Raw genomic sequence first — 22,846 nt, forward strand, 5'->3', positions numbered from 1 at the left:
TTTATTCAGATGATCCTCAATGCAAGTTATCCGCAGTTGGTGAAAACTGGAAACACATTAGAGTTAAAACCAATGGGTCCCGCGTGTTTTGGCGCGCTTACTACGAAGAAGAGTACAGAAAGGAAGTTTGAAGGAAAAATTCCCTTAGAGAAGTTTGGTCAGTTCGCTGAAACTGAAGATGTTGCTGCTGAACCAGTCATAGATCAACCAATTCAAGCTAATGTTGGACCGGCTGTTGCTATAGTTGCTGAAGAGCATGATGTTCAAAGAGGATTTGAGAATGAGCTTGTGAATATTGATTCAGATGAGGAAGGTGTTGAGATTTCATTTGATTCTGATGAGGATATGGAGCTTCCACCTGAAGCTGGAGTTTCTGATGCTGTTTCAACTGCCCCATCTGTGATTTCTACTGAAGTTTTGGCTCAGTTATTAAAGACAGTGACTGAAAAGATGGGAAAGCCTCCTTCTGATCTTTCAGTTCCAAATGAAGAGTCAAGTGAACGTCCAAAGGATCCTGATTCCCTTCCAGTTAAGCGGAAAAGGAGGGATCCTCGGCTCGGTATGTATGTTGAGAAGAACAAAGATCAATCCTTGAACGCTGATGAAGATGATGAGGATCTGTATGATTTTGATTTTGAGAAGAGTGTTGCTGATGCTACCAACCCCTCCACAGATACTTTTGAGGGTCTGTTTGATGTTGATACTCAAAGAACTGATATGGAAACCACTGATGTTACTGTTGAAGTTCAAGCTGCAAGTGTTGCTTCAGAGCCTGCTGGTGATGTATTGCTGGGTGCTTCTGATTCTGCCGGCCCCTCCAATGTTGTTCATGATGTGCCGAGCAGTTCTAGTGGTAAAAGGCCTGAGGAACCGTTGAGAATGCCGTTTGATGATGATTCTAGTGATGAAGATGAATTTATTAGTATGAGAGAGATGAAGAGAAGATTGGTTGTTGTTGAACAAGATTCGATTCACAAAGAAGCAAAGATCATTCAACTTGAAGATGTCATAGTAAAGAAGGATCAACAGATTGAGCAATTGCAAGGAGATGTGAGTTTGTTATTCTCCATGGTCTATGATTTACGTGGTAAGCTTGAGAAAAAGTTTGGACAGGAGTTTTCTGATCCAACAGATGTTGAGAACCGAAAGAAGGCCTTTGAAAAAGATAATGCTGAAAAGAATGCTGCGATGGAGAAATATTTTGAAAGAGTTACTGATCCAGAAGCAGCGAAAGCAAAGGCAGAAAGAATTAAAAGAAAAAGAGAGTTGGTGATTTTGAAAAACAAGAATCTGAATCCAGATGATGTTGATGCTCAGGCTTCTCATCATATGATGGATGTTGGTGAGACTTTGTATGATAAAGTTGGCAATCGCTCGGGAGTGGTAAGCTGGGGTTATGACCACGACAGGCATAGGTGGTGGATTAAGAGAAAAGTTGGTCCGGTGGAGTGGTATAAACATCCTGGCCAGTTTCAATCGTTTACAAAGGTTGATCTGACAGAATTATCTAATGCTCCTTATGTTGATGATAACCCTGGAGGTCCTGGACACATATTTTTCGAAAGGTTGAAGAGGGAAGTTCAACATAACTTTCCATCGATGCACACTGCTGACTCAATTGTTAAACCTCTTAAGGGTGTCCGGGATTCATTTACCAAAAAGCGCATGAAAGTAGTGCACTGGCCGGTAACAGACAAAGAGAAGGTGATACCGTTGGTCAAGAAGATTCCACAAGGTGCTCTGAAGTCTCTGCATTTTTGGGCTTATGATGAGCGTCTTGGTCAGGCTGTGTTCGTTTGTGATGGTGATGTCAGCTTCCGTTTAGTTGATCAAGTGGATGTGTTAAACATTGCTCTTGAAGATTTGGAGGTCTTAGCTCAAAATCAGATTCGTGCAACTGAAAAGTATGAAGATATCGCGAAGGGTTGGACTGCCGCTGTTGCGTCCGCTATTCACATTCGCAAAGTTGGATTTGGTGGTTTTCAAGATCGTTTGGGAGGTAGTAGCAACACTTGAAGAATCAAGAACCTGCATGCATAAACCTAGGGGGAGATTGTTGGAACCTGAAGGTTTATTCATGCAGGTGAATATAGTACAGGGGTTACAAGGGTTGTTTTTGTTATTTCTTTATATATATTTTGGGCCGGTTTGGATGTTATAGGGCCAACTCGCAACCCATTAGTTATAGGGCTTATGTTTCGGTCCTAGTGTCTAGTATATATACACACCTCAACCTTAGGGTTGAGGTTGTTGGTTGGGTAACCGGTTGCGAGTCCCTGTTCTTGTATCAGTCTTCGGTCATCGTTGAATGCAAGAACTATTTGGTTTGTGATTTCTATTGCTCTCAATTATCATTGATTGTTATTGTTATTGTTTAATCTTGAATCGTCTTGTGACTGAATTCCGCGCTTTCACAAGATATTATTGATATCATTGATTGATCCTGTACGGGTTTTACACACTTGTCTTCACCAAGTGATGTAAGAGACTTAGGCAAACATGGCCTTGATTGTCAAGAACTCTTCCTATCAATCTTGGATCCCGAGACGACTCACACACTCTACAATGGATGATGATGGTGGATGATGGTGTTATGGTGGTGGTGGGTGGTGGATGAAGTTTGAGAGAGGTGGTGTGCCAAGGGATGAGTTGGAATGAAACCAAGCACTCCTATTTATAGGCTGAACAGAAGGCTGGGCACGGCCCCGTGTCCGCTGGACACGCCCCCGTGCCCGTCTGACACTCTCTCTCTTCATTAATTGTAATTCGCAATTACAATTAATGCGCCTGCTGTACTTTCGCCACGTGTAACATCCCTATTTTTATCATGTAAATTATAAGTATGGTTAAATTTATTAACCACTAGTAACTAATAACTAGTTTATTTTTAATATAAATATTCAACCCAAATAGTTTTAAACACTATTTTATAAAGTTGGTTGAAATATTATTCTAATTAATTAACCTGTATTTGAGTGACCTTTCTAACAAAATAAAAGTCTATAAAAACTTATATTATTAGGCAAGTAGAGTATGGGTAAGTTGACTGTAAGAAATATGAAGTACCTAAACGGGCCCAGTGACCGTATACTAATTAAAAAATATAAAAATATAAAAATATATTGTGTTTTGAACCTACTCTGTTTGTAATAAAACTTGGTTCAAAATGTAGACGAAAATATTCTCATTCTAAATATATATTTGTTATTTTATAAAACGTTATATTTTAGAAGTTATAAGCACCAAATAAGTAAAAACAATTAAATTAATTATAATATATAAATAATAAAATAATAATAAAAATTAAAATATTTGAAAAGAAAATGGTAGTGGACGTGTGTCCTACCAAAAGGAAAAATAGAATTTTAAAATTTAAATGTTGGATACGTGTTGCTGCTGCTGTATACGTGTAAGAGCTCCAACAATCTTGAACTTCTATAAGACCATGTGTAGTGGTGAAGAATTATAATGCCCTCATCATAGGGTATTATCCGATACGTGTCATCCCAGTCAGCATAGGGCATTATAGCATAAAGTGGTTTAGTGGTGAAGAATTATAATGCCCATATTATTTTTAATGAAAAAAAAAAGAGTGAAATGCATGTCAGACAAAAGAGGCAAAAGTGATTGGAGGAACCAAGGTGAAAAAGTGAGGGTGTGCCACAAAAGTCAAATGCATGTCAGAGAATGAAACCAAATTTGGGCGTTTAAATAAAACGCCAACATTCAAAATTGTGAATTATAACGCCCAAAAACGCCCGCTGTAGTGGGGGGACGGCGTTTTGGGGCGTTTTTTTTGAATTTTTTTTAAAAAACACGCCCCACTACGGGTGGTCTAAATAGGATCAATTTCATTTGAGAAATTTCTCACTCATTCCCCCTTTCAATCGCCCCATCTGTTTCTTTTCATAATCTAAATTTTTAGTAGTATTTCACTTAAAATCCTTCAGAAGCTTTGCCTCATTTTAAGTGTTTTAACTCCCGATCACCGTTACCCTTTTCCGATTGATCTGAGTCCCATAACGCATGTCAGGGCCCTGCCCGACTAAGTTCGTTGGGATTCTGTCTCGGGACATCGGGACAAGGTTGATTTAGGGGTACTATACTTAACACGAGTGCATTATATATTTTTAATAGCCCAAAAGTATACCCAAAATTTATACCAGGAGTCTTTCTAGTTGAACCCTAAAATTACACAAGGGGTCCATTCTCTTTTCTCACCGTTTTATTTCCTTTTTGTGATTTACCCAAAACTATTATTTATTTTGTAAACAAATCTCGTCAAAAGTCATATCTATTATTTTATTTACCCAATAGGAAACCCTAGTTGAGACACCCAAGTAATTCTGCACAATTCCTAAAATTTCCAAAACAATCAGAATCAGGATCAGGGCCCCTAAAACTCAGGGGGGGGGGTATTCCCCACTTAACGATTATCCTTATAACTTGCTGTCTAAATTGAAATTATTCGTTCCATCGACTCAGCTAGCCTACTCCCACACGCGGCAAACCTATGGTCATTACGTGTCCCTTACGGACCGTAAGGGATAAGTCTTACGGTCCGTAAGCCTGTCAAATTTCGTGTATAAATAGCAGGCATCGGCACTTGCAGTCTGCTGTTCATTCGATGATTAAATTCCGATTATACACCGAGTTATCGTCCAAATACTCTAAAAACACACACGCGAATCACTAATTAGTATAGCAGGGTGCTGCTACGATACAGGGTATTAACTCGATCGCTATTACGATTCATTTTCCGACCGATCAATATATCCGATGGATGTTTAAGTGCCACCCACATTAGGGTTATACTTTGTCGTTCGTCGTTAATTCGATGGATGTTTAAGTATCGTACTTTGTCGTTCATCGTTAAATCGATGGATGTTTAAGTATCGCACTTTGTCGTTCGTTGTGAGAATTTGATCTCGTGAGTTATCGTAATTGTTGTATTAAGTTACCTACCTAGTTCGTATGCACTAGGTTACAAGGCTAAATCAATAGGCTAAGCTCTGCCTGTATAAATCTGCAATATATCAAGGCTTATCTGTAGACTAAACTTTGGCCGTATGAATCTGCATGTTTATAATGTGAGTTATTCTTCTTTTGTAAACTCTTTTCTCACAGTTTGTGAGTTGTTAACTATTTTACCATACTCCAAATTATTTTCAGAATTATAACTTACAGTGATTAAGTTTATGTAATCACCAAAGTACAGCCGGTATGTGGGGTATTGTGCACTTTACTTGATAATCGTCACCATTGGGGCAGCCATTGGGTGATATGACCATAATCACAGACACCATTGGACAGGTGGGCCAATGGGTCGAGTGGTAAAGTACTGTGGGTAGTTGGTTGATATCAGAAACATTGTAAAAGATCTTAACACTGTGAATTATAACAAATGTGTCGTTTTTAGTAAAATGAATGATTCACTCAGTATTTCCCGCTGACAAAACCTTTTTAAAAACGCGTTTCAGGTAATTACAGTACATTGGAATAAGAATTGGATCCGGCACCGAAGGCATCAAGAAGTGGCTTATTTTATTAATTAAATCAAATTAAGAAATATTGTTTTTATTAAAAGCTACCTTTGTAACAATGGAATTTATTCCATCTATTTAAATAAAATCCGGTGTTTCTAAAACTCTGATATTTTTCCTAACTCACGGTCCTGATGAAATTTCCGCTGCAATGTTTTTCAAAAATAACCACCGGTACCGCTGGACTGCTCGCGACTTCCGATTCCGGCCAGGATGGGGTCGGGGGTCGTGACACCACGCCCCCGTGCTCTCTGGACACGGCCCCGTGGTGGGCAATAGAAGCTTCTACAGGTTTGTCTTTTCTGCTGCTTCTTGGGCACGGCCCCGTGCTGGCTGAGCACGGGGCGTGTTCAGGCTTCTGTTTTCTCTTCTTCGCTTGGGAGGATGTCGTTGAGGGTTCGGGCAGTCTACTTTTATTCCTTTTCTTGTATTTATGTTAGAATTAGCTGTCTTTTTGCTTCTTTTGTGAATTTGAGCTCATTTCATCCTGAAAATACAAAAGGAAGACAAAAACACTCTTTTTCCAACATTAGTACTTAAAAAGGGTTAGTTTTATGCCTTATTTGATGTAATTTATATGTTGTATTTTACACACATCAGCTTACGCGGCCCGTGAGGCTGGCCCAGACCAGAAACAACTTTGGCAGTTGCCAAGTTTTGTCCCTGCATGATTTTTGAGCTTTTAAACCCTCATTTTCTTGCAGAAATGACACATCTGGTCCCTGGGCTATTATATCAGGTGTATTCAAGTTCCAGAAATGACTATATCAGTTCCTGTTATGTTTTCCGAACATAATTATCTTTCAAAACTGACCAGATCAGCCCCTGCACATGATAAATGCCATAACTGACATTTTCGAGGGCCGTTGCACCATTTTTAAGGCTCTACAATAATTCTCAAACATAAGGGACATAATACATGCTCAAAAACATGTCGGATGTCGGTTCGTTTGGCCGTACGGTCATGTTGTTCGTCTAATTACGATGAAACACGAACGGACGCGAAAAACGATCCAAACTACGCGACGAATGGAATTTTATCATGCCACACACTAAAATAAAATATTTTAGTGCTTACATAAATTTTTGGGTGTCCGGGGATATTCAGAACGCGAGATATGCGCAAAAGTGCAAACTTGTGCACTTTTTGACACTTTTAGTCCCTGCATGACATAAAAGAATATTTTTGCGCACCAAACACCTCTAAGCCTATATCTAAGCTATATAAAGGATAAATAGGGTATGTTTAACTCATGGACATATTCCGGAAGGTCCGTTATCAAACGATTCGACCTACATTTGCAGTTTGACGCAATTAGTCCTTTAATTGCGCAAAGTAGCGCGAAATGCCGTTTAATGATATCTAAGCCTTCCATGGCCCATAATAATCATTCCCAAGCATATATTTAAATATTACTACACTTAAGTTTGCTTAAATGGTCACCGAAGGGCGTGTATTCAAAAGTTGACGCTTTAGGCCCCTCTATTGCGCAAACTTGCGCATTTCATCATTTATTAGCATTGAAGCCTCATCTAATCCATATTAGGCACCCATGAAAGTATTATTAAACATTACGATGCTTTGGGTTCGCTAAAAGGTCATTCAGAGGTATAATTAAACATATTGACACTTTTAGCCCCTCTAACTTGCAAAGTTGCGCGTAACTTTACTTATAGGCATAAAAACCTTAGATGGCCAATAATTGGCATTCCCGAGAGTATAATAAAATACCATGAAGCTCCTGGTTGGTTAAAAGGTCACTCAGAGGTAAGAATTAACATATTGACGCTTTTAACCCTTTATTGCGCAAACTTTCAATTAATTACGCAAACGGCTACCCTTAATTATCAAGTGACACATTTGTGAATATAAACATCGTAAGAGGTTATTTAAAAACTTATTTTAGGTATGCTAAGACGTTCAGTCCTTTTGTAATCAAAGTTTTCGATTTTTCGAAAAATTAGTCCCTAAATTTCACTGTTTGACTTAATTAGGGTTTATTACACGTGTCAATACATCATTGGACGTGATTTTACGAGGTGTTACAAGGAACTAATAAGAAGAACACAAGAGCCTTCCAGCTGACTACACAGGAAGCGGATCTGATTCCAGATGTGATAGCTGGTACGTTTCTTGCACATGACGTTTACGCAAAAGTATTATTTGACTCTGGTGCAAACCAAAGTTTTATAAATACTTCATTCTGCCTAGCTCTTAAGCAACCTTTAACCAAACTTAGGCAGATTTATACGGTAGAAACGGCAGATGGAAATTCTATTAATATAGATAAGATTCTTCAAGGAGGAAAGATAGAACTTTCAGGTCATAAATTTTCTGCAAACCTGCTACCTTTGAATTTAGTTGGATTCGATGTTATTGATGTGTGTAAAATGCAATATATAAATTACATCAAATGAGGCATAAAACTAACCCTTTTTAAGTACTACTGTTGGAAAAAGAGTGTTTTTGTCTTCCTTTTGTATTTTCAGGATTAAATGAGCTCAAATTAACAAAAGAAGCAAAAAGGCAGCTAAATCTAACATAAATACAAGAAAAGGAACATAAGTGGATTGCCCGACCCTTCGACAACATCTTCCCAAGCAAAACAGAGAAGGCAGAAGACTGAACACGCCCCGTGCTCAGCCAGCACGGGGCCGTGCCCAAGAAGCAACAGAAAAGACAAACCAGTAGAAGCTTCTATTGCCCACCACGGGGGCGTGGCGAAAGTACTGCAGGCGCATTAATTGTAATTGCGAATTACAATTAATGAAGAGAGAGACTGTCAGACGGGTACGGGGCTGTGTGCAGCGGACACGAGGCCATGCCCAGGCTTCTGTTCAGCCTATAAATATGAGTGCTTGGTTTCATTGCAACTCATCCCTTGGCACACCACCTCTCTCACACTTCATCCACCACCCACCACCACCATAACACCATCATCCACCACCATCATCCATTGTCCATCATAGAGTGTGTGAGTCGTCTCGGGATCCAAGATTGATCGTAAGAGTTCTTGACAATCAAGGCCATGTTTGCCTAAGTCTCTTACATCACTTGGTGAAGACAAGTGTTTAGTATAATACTTTTTATTTTTGATCTTTTGCACTTTTTATTTGGTTTTGTATTAATGACTTTAATAACTAGTTGCTTATGTTGAAGGTGATTCTTCCTTATCGTTTGTCCGTGGTGTCTTGGCATTATTTTACTGTCTATATAAAATAAAAGATTTTCACCATTCATATCTCCACGGTCTATATGGAGGTATGTTGGCTACCTGGTCGGGGGTTAAGGGAACGGTTTGGTAAGGGTCTTGCCCTTGTTCAGTGTTTAGAGGTCCTTCAAGGGACCTGGGTCAAATTTAGTAGGATCTCCTTCAATACCCATAGGTATTAGATGGCGGGGATCCAAACTCTTTGACCCCCTCATAAGTTAACTATTATTAATACTATAACCCGGCTATTTAGGACTGTATCCCTGCTGACTCAGACTACTTAGTCGAGGGTAACGTCACCTCCAAAAGAGGGGCCTACCATAATTTGCATTAATAACTTAATTCATTATCTTTCAATAATCCGACCCTTTGGGATTGTATCCTTGCTAACTCAAACTACTGGGTTGAGGGTAACGTCGCCTTCAAAAGAGGGGCCTACTACAATAACTAAGATAATCTCTTAAACAAGTGCAAAAGTGCGAAAATAATCAAAGGTTATACTAATACACGAGTCGGATCCAAGTGATTCATCTTGTCTATCTGTTTTTACTTTTATTTTATTTTTCAGCATTTAGTTAGCTTTTATTTTCTTAGTTTAAAAATCTTTTCTAACATTTTGATTTGGTTAGACGTTGAGGATAAACCGGTATTAAAAGCTCTTGTGTCCTTGGACGACCTCGGTATCTTACCAACACTATACTACGTCCACGATGGGTGCACTTGCCCATATGTGTGTTTAGTGTTAGTAAATATCGTGTTTTATAAATTTAAAACTTGGCTAAAAGTGTAAAAAGGGCTTAAAATATACATCCAAAATATAATACACTTCACGCACATCAAGTTTTTGGCGCCGTTGCCGGGGACACAAGGATTTTAAGAAAGCTTAAAATCAACAGCCTAATCAGTTTTTCAAAACCTTTTTAAAACGCGCGCACATTTTTCTGCATTTTAGTTTAGTTTGCATTTACAGTAGCCTGAACACGGGGCCGTGCTCACTGAACACGCCCCCGTGCTGCATATTTTTAGTTAAATACCCAGATACAGAGACTGAACATGGGGTCGTGCTCACTGAACACGCCCCGGTGCTCAACGAGACCAGTAACTTTAATTAAAACACCCAGATACAGATCCTGTACACGGGGCCGTGTCCACTGAACACGGGGCTGTGTCTAGCCTTCTGTTTCCGTTTTTTATTTTGTTTTCTGGTCCCGAGACTTAGTTGTGGTCTGCTGAGTGATTCTTATGGATCAATACTCAGGAGGTTACAACTACACCTATGAGGAGGATGATTATATGAGAGACTATTGCACTAATTGTGGTAACCCGCACTCGGTACAATATTGTAACTTGTTTCAACCATCCACTTCTTGCAACCATTATGAGGAGCCCAGGTACGAGCCATCAACTTCATACACATCCTATGAAGACCAAAGGTATGAACCTCCTCCCTCATACTCGTATTTTGATGAACCAAGGTATGAGCCTTCATACTCATACTTTGGGGACTCAAGATATGAGCCACCACCGTCATACACTTATTATGAGGAACCATGGCGTGAACAACCACCTCATATGAGTACTATGAAGAACAAAATTTCGACCCTTATCCATCATATACTTACAATGAAGAACAATGGTGTGAACCATCTACTTCATATGGGTATTATGAGGAACCAAGGATCAAACAACCGGATTCAAGCTTCGAGGATCCCAATCCTTTCTCTATCACCGAAGTGACCAATAGGATATTAGAACACATTAAAACTATCGAACGTTGCATAAAAGAATCTCGCGCAAGGGAAGAGGAGTCCCGCGCAAGAGAAGAATTAAATTGTAATAATAACATGGAGATAGTTGAAAAGGTAAAAATGGAAGAACAAATAAGTGAAAAACCGATACATGAGTTAAACAACGAAAGGGGTGAGGTCGATAACGTTAAATTACAAGAAGAGTCTAATTTAGAAAAAATTAATCTCTTGTCACCTTCTTTTGAAAACATTGTTTAGTAACCCCTCATGCTAAGTTTTTAAAAGAGCTAAACACTAATACAAAAATTGAAGAAATGTTAAGTGTTAAGTTAACTAATGATCAAACCTCGCTAATCAAAGAAGATCCTTTTGAAATTAACATTACACCGGTTCCATGTTTCTTTCAAAATTCATTTATTAGTAATATCACCATTGATAAAGATCTTTGTGTTAACATAATGCCTAACTACATTTTTGAAAAGTTAAGTATTAGTGATTTCGCTCCACTTCAAATACCCATTTTTCTATCCAATCGGAAAGTAATAAAATCAATCGGTGTAGTTGAGGATGTCTTGGTTCAAGCAAATCAAATGGTTATTCCAACCGACTTTGTCATCCTCGATGACGCTCCTCTAGTCTTGGGAAAACCTTTTGTAAAAACTCATGAAGCTTTGAAAAACCGGAAATTTAACAATCTACCTCTTCAATTAGGGGCATTCAAAAGGGACATAGATCTTGAGCGTTCAATGAAATATCCTTTTGGCAATAATGACCCCCTAATTGAAGATGAGGATGAGCCACCCGATACCACTGAAGAAGATGACCACTTTGTCGAAGAAGAGGTCGCCATAGAACAAACCTTTAAGGTTCTTGATCTAGATGAGCCACAAAATAAGGTGTCTCCTAAAGACCCACCCATTGAGCTCAAAGAACTTCCTAAAGGTTTGGAATATGCTTTTCTAGACAAAAATGGTAAATTACCTGTAATTATTTCGTCTAAATTAAGTAACGTAGAAAAAGAAAAAGTAGTTAATCTTCTTAAAAAACACAAAAATGCGATCGCTTGGAAGCTTGTAGATATTAAAGGAATAAGTCCTTCCATGTGCACGCACAAAATTTTAATGAATGATGACTACAAAACAGTAATACAACCACAACGAAGAGTAAATCCCAATGTGCAAGAAGTGGTTAAAAATGAAGTCATCAAGCTACTTGACGCCGGGCTAATCTATCCTATCTCTGATAGTCCATGGGTAAGTCCCGTCCAAGTAGTCCCAAAGAAAGGAGGCATGACGATAATAACTAATGAAAAAAATGAATTAATACCAACAAGAACCGTCACAGGATGGAGAGTTTGTATAGACTATAGACGATTAAATGAAGCAACAAGGAAAGACCACTTTCCTTTGCCCTTCATTGATCAAATGTTAGAACGACTATCCGGTCATAAATTTTACTGTTTCTTGGATGGTTTTGCAGGTTACTTTCAAATCCCGATAGCACCTGAAGACCAAGAAAAGACGACTTTCACATGCCCCTACGGAACTTTCGCCTATCGACGCATGCCATTCGGTCTATGTAATGCACCTGCAACATTCCAACGTTGTATGGTGGCCATTTTCCATGACATGATAGAAAAGACAATGGAAGTCTTCATGGACGACTTTTCTATCTTTGGAGATTCATATGACCAATGCCTTGATAACCTTGAACGAATGCTATCCCGATGTGAGGAAACTAACCTCGCCCTTAACTGGGAAAAATGCCATTTCATGGTAACAGAGGGAATAGTACTCGGTCACAAAATCTCAAGCGAAGGAATGGAAGTTGATCGAGCAAAAATAGAAACTATTTCTCGATTACCTCCACCATCCTCCGTTAGAGCAATCAGAAGTTTCCTAGGGCATGCCGGATTTTATAGAAGGTTTATCAAGGACTTTTCAAAAATTTCAAGACCTTTAACGAAATTACTTGAAAAAGATGCACCTTTCATCTTTGACAAGGAATGCAATCAAGCATTTCTGACCCTCAAGGAAATGCTAGTCAATGCACCTATCATGATAGCCCCTGATTGGAAATTTCCTTTCGAAATCATGTGTGATGCAAGTGACTTTGCTGTTGGAGCAGTCTTGGGACAAAGAAAAGAAAAGCATTTCCACCCAATTTATTATGCTAGTAAAACACTTAACGATGCACAAGAAAATTACACAACTACTAAAAAAGAGTTACTAGCTGTGGTATTTGCTTTTGATAAATTCCGTTCTTACCTTGTTCTTTCTAAAACTGTAGTCTATACAGATCATGCAGCTATCCGATACCTCTTCAAGAAACAAGACGCAAAACCCCGTTTGATCATATGGATTTTACTCCTCCAAGAATTCGACATTGAAATCAAAGACAAAAGAGGAGCAGAAAACACTGCTGCAGATCATCTTTCACGCCTAGAAGACCCAGCTTTGGAGGCAACCAGGGACGAACAGATCAATGAAAAATTTCCCACAGAATCCTTGGAAATGATGGAAAGCAGAAAAGAACCATGGTATGCCGACTATGCTAATTACTTAGCTAGCGGTATAGTCACCAAAGGATGGCCGCATCATCAAAGAAAGAAATTCTTTGCTGATGTAAAGCATTACTTTTGGGAAGACCCTTATCTTTTCAAAATGTGTGCCGACCAACTCATCCGAAGGTGTGTCCATGGTAGTGAAGCCCGAAGAATTCTCCGTCATTGTCATGAAGGTCCATACGGAGGACATCATGGTGCCGCTAGTACCGCACGAAAGGTATTTGATTCAGGATTTTATTGGCCAACCATTTACAAAGATGCCCAAGATCTTGTAAAGACATGTGATGCTTGCCAAAGATCAGGTAATATTTCTTCCAAGAACGAAATGCCTCAAAACGGCATTCTCGTTTGTGAAATTTTTGATGTGTGGGGGCTCGATTTCATGGGACCCTTCCCACCGTCAAAAGGAAACAAATATATACTTGTGGCGGTTGATTACTTGTCTAAATGGGCGGAGGCCGAAGCTCTTCCAACAAATGATGGAAGAGTAGTGGTAAAATTTCTGAAAAAATTATTCTCTCGTTTTGGAACACCAAAAGCTTTGATAAGTGATAGGGGTACCCATTTTTGCAATCATCAACTCGAAAAAATCTTAACAAGGTATGGGGTCTATCACCAGGTCTCAACAGCATATCACCCTCAAACAAATGGACAAGCCGAAGTGATTAATCGAGGTTTAAAACGAATACTTGAAAAACCGTAGGTTTAAATAAAAAGGAATGGGCTGATAAATTAGATGATGCTTTATGGGCTTTTCGAACTACTTATAAAACCACTATAGGCACAACCCCATATAAGCTCGTCTATGGAAAAGGTTGTCACTTGCCAGTAGAAATAGCTCATAGGGCCTACTGGGCAATAAAAAACGTAAACTTAGATTTAGAAACTGCAGGTAAAAATCGATTCTGTCAAATGAATGAATTAGACGAATTAAGGAATTATGCATACTCTAACTCCGAAATTTATAAGGAAAGAATGAAAAATTTACACGATAAATATATTAAGCCTAATGAATTTCGAGTAGGAGACCAAATTCTGTTGTTTAATTCACGACTTCGATTATTTCCTGGTAAACTAAAATCTAGGTGGTCAGGACCTTTTTCCATCACCCATGTTTTTCCTCACGGTGAAACTCTATCGAGGATCCATTGAGGATGAAGAGGAAGAGATCTCACTTCAAACGGTTAACGAATGACAAGAACCCACATCATACCCGGTATGTTACGAACAAGTAAGTATACATCAAAACTGGTAAGTCTTCTAACCATGTTTTCGGAAAAATAGGCACTCACACGAGCACTTTCATTAACTAAAAAAAAACTTTTACTCGGCACGAGGCCGTGTCCGCTGGACACGGGGCCGTGTCGACGCAACTGTCGGGATAAAACCCTCTTTTTATAACAGTTACCTCATTCCGCACGCCCCGTTTTGCCGAAAACGCTCTGGTTCAAGGCGATTTTCCGCAGATTTCCGACGTTACCTCCACGTTCAACAACATCAAGGTATGATTCTATCATCATTAATAGTTAGATTAGTTACTTGCATGTAGTAAAAACATCAAAATTTGGGGAAATATCTAGGGTTCTTCAAGTTCATCCAGATCGAACCTCAAATTTTTGATATAATCTGTTAGTATTAGTTTAGATTAGTGTAATGGGAAGTAAATACACTTGTATTGTTGATAGATTTGCCCGATTTCTCACAAAAACCTCAAACCCTTGTTTTTGAACCGAAAAAGATAAAATTGAAAGGGTAAACGGGTTATTTTGGGAGAAACGGCACTTGGGGTTTCATTTTCGGGGGAAACCGCTCCTACTTGGCTAAAAATTTTTAGATTTTCGGGACCGGGACGAAAAATGAAGATTTTGAGTAACAGACGCCTGGACACGGGGTCGTGCCCGCTGAACACGGGGCCGTGTCCAGCTCACTGTTTGCAGTTTCTTTTGAAAATCTCACTGTTTCGTGCTAACTTTTGGTGTATTCTTTCAGATGTCGAAGTTCACAAGGTTTAATGCAAGTGAGCTCGATGCTAGGGCAAGATACGAGTTACTTCAAACAAGGCCCGAGGAGTACCCCAAACGAGCTTGCATGGACCTGTTAACCTTGGTAAACCAGCTGGACCGATTCAACAACTTCGTTACGGGACCACTAGGGGTTGCATTAAACACGCGGCTTCGGTCGATGCATCAATGCACCATGGAGATCTATAGTACTTTTACCTTCACTTCAAGGAGTGACCCGTTCGACAATGAAGGGGTTGCATTTCGGTGTGGTGGGACGAGGTACTCAATCTCTATGGCACAGTTCGGGGCAATAGTGGGATTGTACACTGAAGAGGAATCGGGAAATGAAGAAAATACCGGGGGATTACGAGATTTGGACGAAAATGAACGTCAAGCCGCATGGGCCCAAATCGGTGAAGGAATCTACAACCCTAGCAGCACCAAGAGTACTAAGTTGAGGGATCCACTCTATCGCTACATACATAGGCTCCTCACCTACTCTCTTAACCAACGTCACGACAGTAGTGGCGTTGTGGGGTTGAAAGATTTGGTAGTCCTTCACTGCATCCACAACCGAAGGGCCCTTGATGTTCCCTATCTCCTGCTGCGAAACATGCATATCAACCGCCTTGCTCGTGCTCCAACACCTATCTTCTTTGGAGGGTGGGTGTACCGCCTCTTCAAGCACTTCACGCGCATCCCTAGGTCCTTTGAAAGAAGCCCATGGTCGGGACGAGTCGACTATCACATTTGCCGAGCCATGAACTTACTTTATGAGGCGGAGGACGGGTCAGTGAGCTTTCAAAGGATGCAAGGCCGTGCATGGAACCCACAGGAAGCCCTAATTCTTCACGCACCACCTCCTCACTACCAGTATCAACCCCATGGTGATCCGGGTCAATCCTCCTCACAAGGAGGCGGTTTTCCTAACTTTCAAAGTTTACATGATCTTTTGCAGGAAAACCTCATGTGTACCAGGAACACCTACAACCTTGCCAACAATACATACCACCGGGTCGGAGCTATCGAACGAAACATCAACGATATACAAGACGACATCGGCAGCATCCGGGAGTATATGGCGGGTCATGGGGATGGAGGTGATGACAGCGATGTGGACATGGATTAGGGGGTTGAAGGAGCAGGACCGGGTTGATGGCAAGCCCACAGGTTAAAGTCCCTTTATCTATCGAAACAGTTTGTGGCATGCGTGCCAAGTGTTGAACAATTTACTTTCCTTGACTACTTTTACTTTCTGCTTTATTTTTCTTTTACTCTATGGTTTGAACAATTAACTTTGGTAATTTAGGATTTTGGTATTGCTTGGTGTGGTATTTAGTGATGAAACAGGTACAAACCAAGGCTTAGAGTGCTAAGCATTAGCACTCATAAAGCCAGGATGGGAAAACTGGAGGAAGGAACCTATTTTTCAGGCTTACAGACTGTCCACACGGGGACGTGTCCAGCCGACACGCCCCCATGCTCACCTCCCAGACCTGCTGTTTGATTACTTTCCTGCAGATTTTTGCCAGACACGGGGCCGTGCCTAGCCAACACGCCCCTGTGTCCACCTTCTGTAAGTTTTCATTACTGGCAGTTGACCACGGGGTCGTGTCCAACAGACACGGGGCCGTGTCAAGACTGCCAGTAACATAAATTTTTGCTTTTAACACCATGTTACACATTCAATCAACCTAAAAATTTATTTTTGGGACACATTGAGGACAATGTGTAATTTAAGTGTGGGGGGGATGCTAAAACCTTGAATTTTGCAAGTCCTAATAACAAGCCTTACACAAAACTCTATTAGAACCGCTAATCACCCCAATTTTTTTTCAAAAATTTTTGTTTTTTTTTTACTTGTCTAAAGTTTAAGTTGGGAATTCTAAGACTAACAAGGTTATATTTTTACAAATTTACAACCGATAGCGTCGTGATAAAAAGAACTAACATAAGAAAATTATGAAACGGCATGACAAGCTTAGTTAAAATTCGATTATATATACTTGATCACATAGAAAAACCCATTCCCACAAAAAGTGAGTTTTGAGCCTTTATTGAGCATACAAATATACATCTTTACGCTAAATGCTCATTTTTCGTTTCTTGTGTGAATAGCCGCTTGGTTCTTACGACTCTAGAACTTGCCACGACAATTCATTCCCGGTCCTTACCAACTTAAACCCAAGTAAGAAAATGATGGAGGCATTAGGACTAACCCTTTTTCTTTCAAAACCATTATTTTTATTTTTCTTTTCACCTACCCAAAAACTCCCCCTAGTTAACCCCTTTGAGCCTAAACCTTTTCATTTCTTAACCCAAAACCCTTTTTACCCACCAAAAAACCCTTTTTATTTTTCCCCCTTATTTTAGTAACAAGCTCGGTTTTCGTGTGACAATAAAAAGAGGGAATTTTATAATGAAGTTAGAAATAAACAAACAAAGCTCCTAAAAAGCTTGTTTGAAGAAATACTTCATTGAAAATAAAAAGTCACTAAAACAAAATGTTTTACGAAAACCGAGGCTTTTTACGCTTTTCGCCCTTTTTCTACTAACCACTAACCCGACTACCCACCTTTAGCCCAAGCCTTTACCCAAAAAAAAGTCCTCTTGATATTTACAAAGGTAACAAGTTAAAAAGGAGGAGGATTTATTGCTTGGCAAGCCTATGGTAGGAATAAGTTCCATGCCGCTCTCGAGTGATTCACTAAAAATACACCTTCGGCCGAGTGTGAGTGATTTCTCCCGTGAGGTATGTGAACTTGTATATAAATAGAAATATAAAAAGGCATGCTATGCCCAAATAAGTAATTTCTCTTATGAAACGTTCTAAATAAATCATAACGAATAGGATTGTAAATAAATAAAAATAAAACCCAATAAAGATCTTGGATTCCCGACACTCTATGACAAGCCAAAACATTCTCTTCTACCCATTCCATTTGGGAGTGTAAGCCACATATTAAAGAGTTTTGCTTGAGGACAAGCAAAAATTCAAGTGTGGGGGTATTTGATGTGTGTAAAATGCAACATATAAATTACATCAAATGAGGCATAAAACTAACCCTTTTTAAGTACTAATGTTGGAAAAAGAGTGTTTTTGTCTTCTTTTTGTATTTTCAGGATTAAATGAGCTCAAATTAACAAAAGAAGCAAAAAGGCAGCTAAATCTAACATAAATACAAGAAAAGGAACATAAGTGGATTGCCCGACCCCTCGACAGCATCTTCCCAAGCAAAACAGAGAAGGTAGAAGACTGAACACGCCCCGTGCTCAGCCAGCACGGGGTCGTGCCCAAGAAGCAGCAGAAAATACAAACCAGTAGAAGCTTCTATTGCCCACCACGGGGCCGTGCCCAGTGAACACGGGGGCGTGGCGAAAGTACTGCAGGCGCATTAATTGTAATTGCGAATTACAATTAATGAAGAGAGAGACTGTCAGACGGGCACGGGGCCGTGTGCAGCGGACACGGGGCCGTGCCCAGGCTTCTGTTCAGCCTATAAATAGGAGTGCTTGGTTTCATTGCAACTCATCCCTTGGCACACCACCTCTCACTTCATCCACCACCCACCACCACCATAACACCATCATCCACCACCATCATCCATTGTCCATCATAGAGTGTGTGAGTCGTCTCGGGATCCAAGATTGATCGTAAGACTTCTTGACAATCAAGGCCATGTTTGCCTAAGTCTCTTACATCACTTGGTGAAGACAAGTGTTTAGTAAAATACTTTTTATTTTTAATCTTTTGCAATTTTTATTTGGTTTTGTTAATAATTAGTTGCTTATGTTGAAGGTGATTCTTCCTTATCGTTTGTCCGTGGTGTCTTGGCATTATTTTACTGTCTATATAAAATAAAAGATTTTCACCATTCATATCTCCACGGTCTATATGGAGGTATGTTGGCTACCTGGTCGGGGGTTAAGGGAACGGTTTGGTAAGAGTCTTGCCCTTGTTCAGCGTTTAGAGGTCCTGCAAGGGACCTTGGTCAAATTTAGTAGGATCTCCTTCAATACCCATAGGTATTGGATGGCGGGGATCCAAACTCTTTGACCCCCTCATAAGTTAACTACTATTAATACTATAACCCGGCTATTTAGGACTGTATCCCTGCTGACTCAGACTACTTATTCGAGGGTAACGTCACCTCCAAAAGAGGGGCCTACCATAATTTGCATTAATAACTTAATTCATTATCTTTCAATAATCCGACCCTTTAGGATTGTATCTTTGCTGACTCAAACTACTGGGTTGAGGGTAACGTCGCCTTCAAAAGAGGGGCCTACTACAATAACTAAGATAATCTCTTAAACAAGTGCAAAAGTGAGAAAATAATCAAAGGTTGTACTAATACACGAGTCGGATCCAAGTGATTCATCTTGTCTATCTGTTTTTACTTTTATTTTATTTTTCAGCATTTAGTTAGCTTTTATTTTCTTAGTTTAAAAATCTTTTCTAACATTTTGATTTGGTTAGACGTTGAGGATAAACCGGTATTAAAAGCTCTTGTGTCCTTGGACGACCTCAGTATCTTACCAACACTATACTACGTCCATGATGGGTGCACTTGCCCATATGTGTGTTTAGTGTTAGTAAATATCGTGTTTTTTAAATTTAAAACTTGGCTAAAAGTGTAAAAAGGGCTTAAAATATACATCCAAAATATAACACACTTCACGCACATCAGTTATGTTAGGAATGGATTGGTTAGTAGCCAACCATGCTCGAATCCTTTGTGATAAGAATTCCATAGAAATTCATACACCCGCAGGAGAAATAATTGTGGTTACAGGAGATAAGCCATGTAAACCAATGAAGTTCATTTCAGTAATGAAAGTTGCTAGTTATGAACGAAAACAAGGTATAGTGTATATGATTTCGGTAATCATTAACACTAAAGGTAAGGAACTTAAGGAAATCCCAGTAGTGTTAGAATACCCGGATGTATTCCCAGAAGAGCTACCTGGATTACCACCTGATAGGGAGGTAGAGTTTAGAATTCATCTAATTCCTGGAACTACACCAATAGCTAAGGCACCTTATCGGTTAGCACCCACCGAAATGTTAGAACTGAAAAGGCAGTTAGATGAATTACTAAGCAAATGATTCATACAACCTAGTTCATCCCCTTGGGGAGCACCAGTGTTGTTTGTGAAAAAGAAGGATGGTTCGATGCGAATGTGTATCGATTATAGGGAACTGAATAAAGTTATAATTAAGAATCGATACCCATTACCTAGGATTGATGATCTTTTCGATCAGCTTCAGGGAGCTAGATATTTTTCTAAGATAGATTTACGCTTCGGATACCATCAGCTGAAAGTACAGGAAGAAGACATACCTAAACTGCTTTCAGGACTAGGTATGGTCACTACGAGTTTACAGTTATGCCATTTGGACTAACAAATGCTCCTGCAGCATTCATGGACATGATGAATAGGATCTGTAAACCATATTTGGATAAATTCGTAATTGTCTTCATCGACGATATACTTATTTATTCCAAAAGCCAGAATGAGCATTGTGAGCACCTGCACACACTCTTAGCTCTGTTAAGAAAGGAAAAGCTTTATGCCAAATTTTCGAAGTGTGAATTTTGGCTACAAGAGATACAATTTTTAGGACACATGGTGAATCAAGAAGGTATTCACGTGGATCCCTCCAAGATAGAAGCAATCACAAATTGGAAAGTCCCGCAATCAGCTACCGAAGTTAGAAGTTTTTTGGGTTTAGCTGGATACTATAGGCGCTTCATTAAGGAATTTTCTAAGATAGCTGTTCCATTAACTAAGCTAACCTGTAAAACTATTAAGTTTGAGTGGGGACCCAAGCAAGAAGAGGCCTTTAGGATTTTAAAGCAAAGATTAACAAATGCCCCAATTCTAGCTTTACCAGACGGAACAGAAGATTTTGAAGTCTACTGTGACGCTTCTAAGTTGGGATTAGGATGTGTGCTAATGCAATGCAAAAAGGTAATTGCGTATGCATCAAGGCAGTTGAAGAAGCACGAGGAAAATTATACGACTCATGACTTAGAATTAGGAGCAATAATTTTTGCCTTAAAATTTGGAGACATTATCTGTACGGAAGTAAGTTTACTGTCTATACAGATCATAAAAGTTTAAGGTACATATTTGGGTAAAAAGAATTAAACATGAGGCAAAGAAGATGGATGGAAATTTTAAGTGACTACGACTGTGATATTCAATATCACAAAGGAAAGGCAAATGTAGTAGCAGAAGCCCTAAGTCGTAAGTACCATGAAAAGCAAAGACGAGTTCGTGCTCTTAGATTAAATCTCCAATTAGATTTAATGAAACAACTGAAGAACGTTCAAGAAACAGCAATCAAGGATGATGCTGAAGGAATGAAAGGACGAATAAAGGAATTAGAACAAGGGATTGATGGAATTTGGAGATTCCATAAGACAAGAATATGGGTACCTAAGCAAGGAGATTTAAGAGATAAGATTTTAGAGGAAGCCCACAAATCTAGGTATACGATGCATCCTAGTAACAACAAGATGTACCAAGATTTAAGAAATAACTTCTGGTGGATAGGAATGAAAAAGGACATAGCTAGGTACATTTCTAAGTGTGTAACTTGTTCACAAGTTAAGGCAGAACACCAGAAACCCTCAGGTTTACTTCAACAATTAACAAATACCTATATGGAAATGGGAACTAATAACAATGGACTTTGTTACTAAGTTACCCAAGACCAGGAAAGGTAATGATGCAATCTGGGTGATTATATATCGATTAACCAAATCAGCTCATTTCCTACCAATGAAGGAGACCTTTAGCATGGAAAGATTAGCAAAGCTGTACGCAGACGAGGTAGAATCCTTACATGGAGTCCCATTCTCCATTGTGTCGGATAGGGATAGTCGCTTCACTTCACATTTCTAGACAAGTTTCCAAGAAGCAATGGGGACGCGATTAAATTTAAGTACTGCATACCATCCTGTAACACCTCGTAAAATCATACCTAATAAAATAAAGACACGTGTCATGTAAGACAAACGTGTCAGGAACCCGGATCAAATAAAAGATGTATGGTAGGATTGATGAAGGGCGACATGTTATTAAAATACCTCTGAGCGACCCAAGTTATAAATCCCAAGATCCTTAAATCGTTATGATAAACATCAGATATATTATCCGGTTGTTCTTAAATAGATAAATTCCATTTTTATATGGAAATTGGGTTCTTTAAAATGTTACTACAAAATCCTGATTTAATTCTTGTTTAAAAGAAGTTGAATTTAGTTTACTAAGGCATGGCCAACCTCCATAAGAATCCAAAGGTGAATTCTTGATATTCCGACACTTCAAAAACCTTGCATAAGGAGCCAAAGTGGTGTAAGTGCATGCAAAGCATGCAAGGGCTGAGCAAAGGGAACCTCAACTGAAAAGGATGGCATGAGATTCGGATTTGTAAGAGTTGCATGGTCAAAACTTGAAAGTTGCAAAATTTTTGTCCTCAGACCATCGGTTACGGACCGTAAGGGACACCTGGATGATCTTGCAACATTAGTAGACTACTTTGGCATCATCTTGTGACATTTTGTTCACTATATAAAGGAGTAGAAGTTGCAACATTGTGTTCACTTCATTCAACTCACTTCAAAACTTTCCTGGAGCTTATCTGATCAGCAACAAGCCATCTTAGGATTCTTAAGCATACTTAGGACTCTTGTAAGTATCCTTAATCCTCTTTAATTTAGTTTAGCTTAGTTAATCAGCTAAAAGTCAAACCATCGTAATT

This window comes from Helianthus annuus, chromosome 2, assembly GCF_002127325.2.
Source record: "Helianthus annuus cultivar XRQ/B chromosome 2, HanXRQr2.0-SUNRISE, whole genome shotgun sequence".
NCBI lineage: Eukaryota > Viridiplantae > Streptophyta > Magnoliopsida > Asterales > Asteraceae > Helianthus > Helianthus annuus.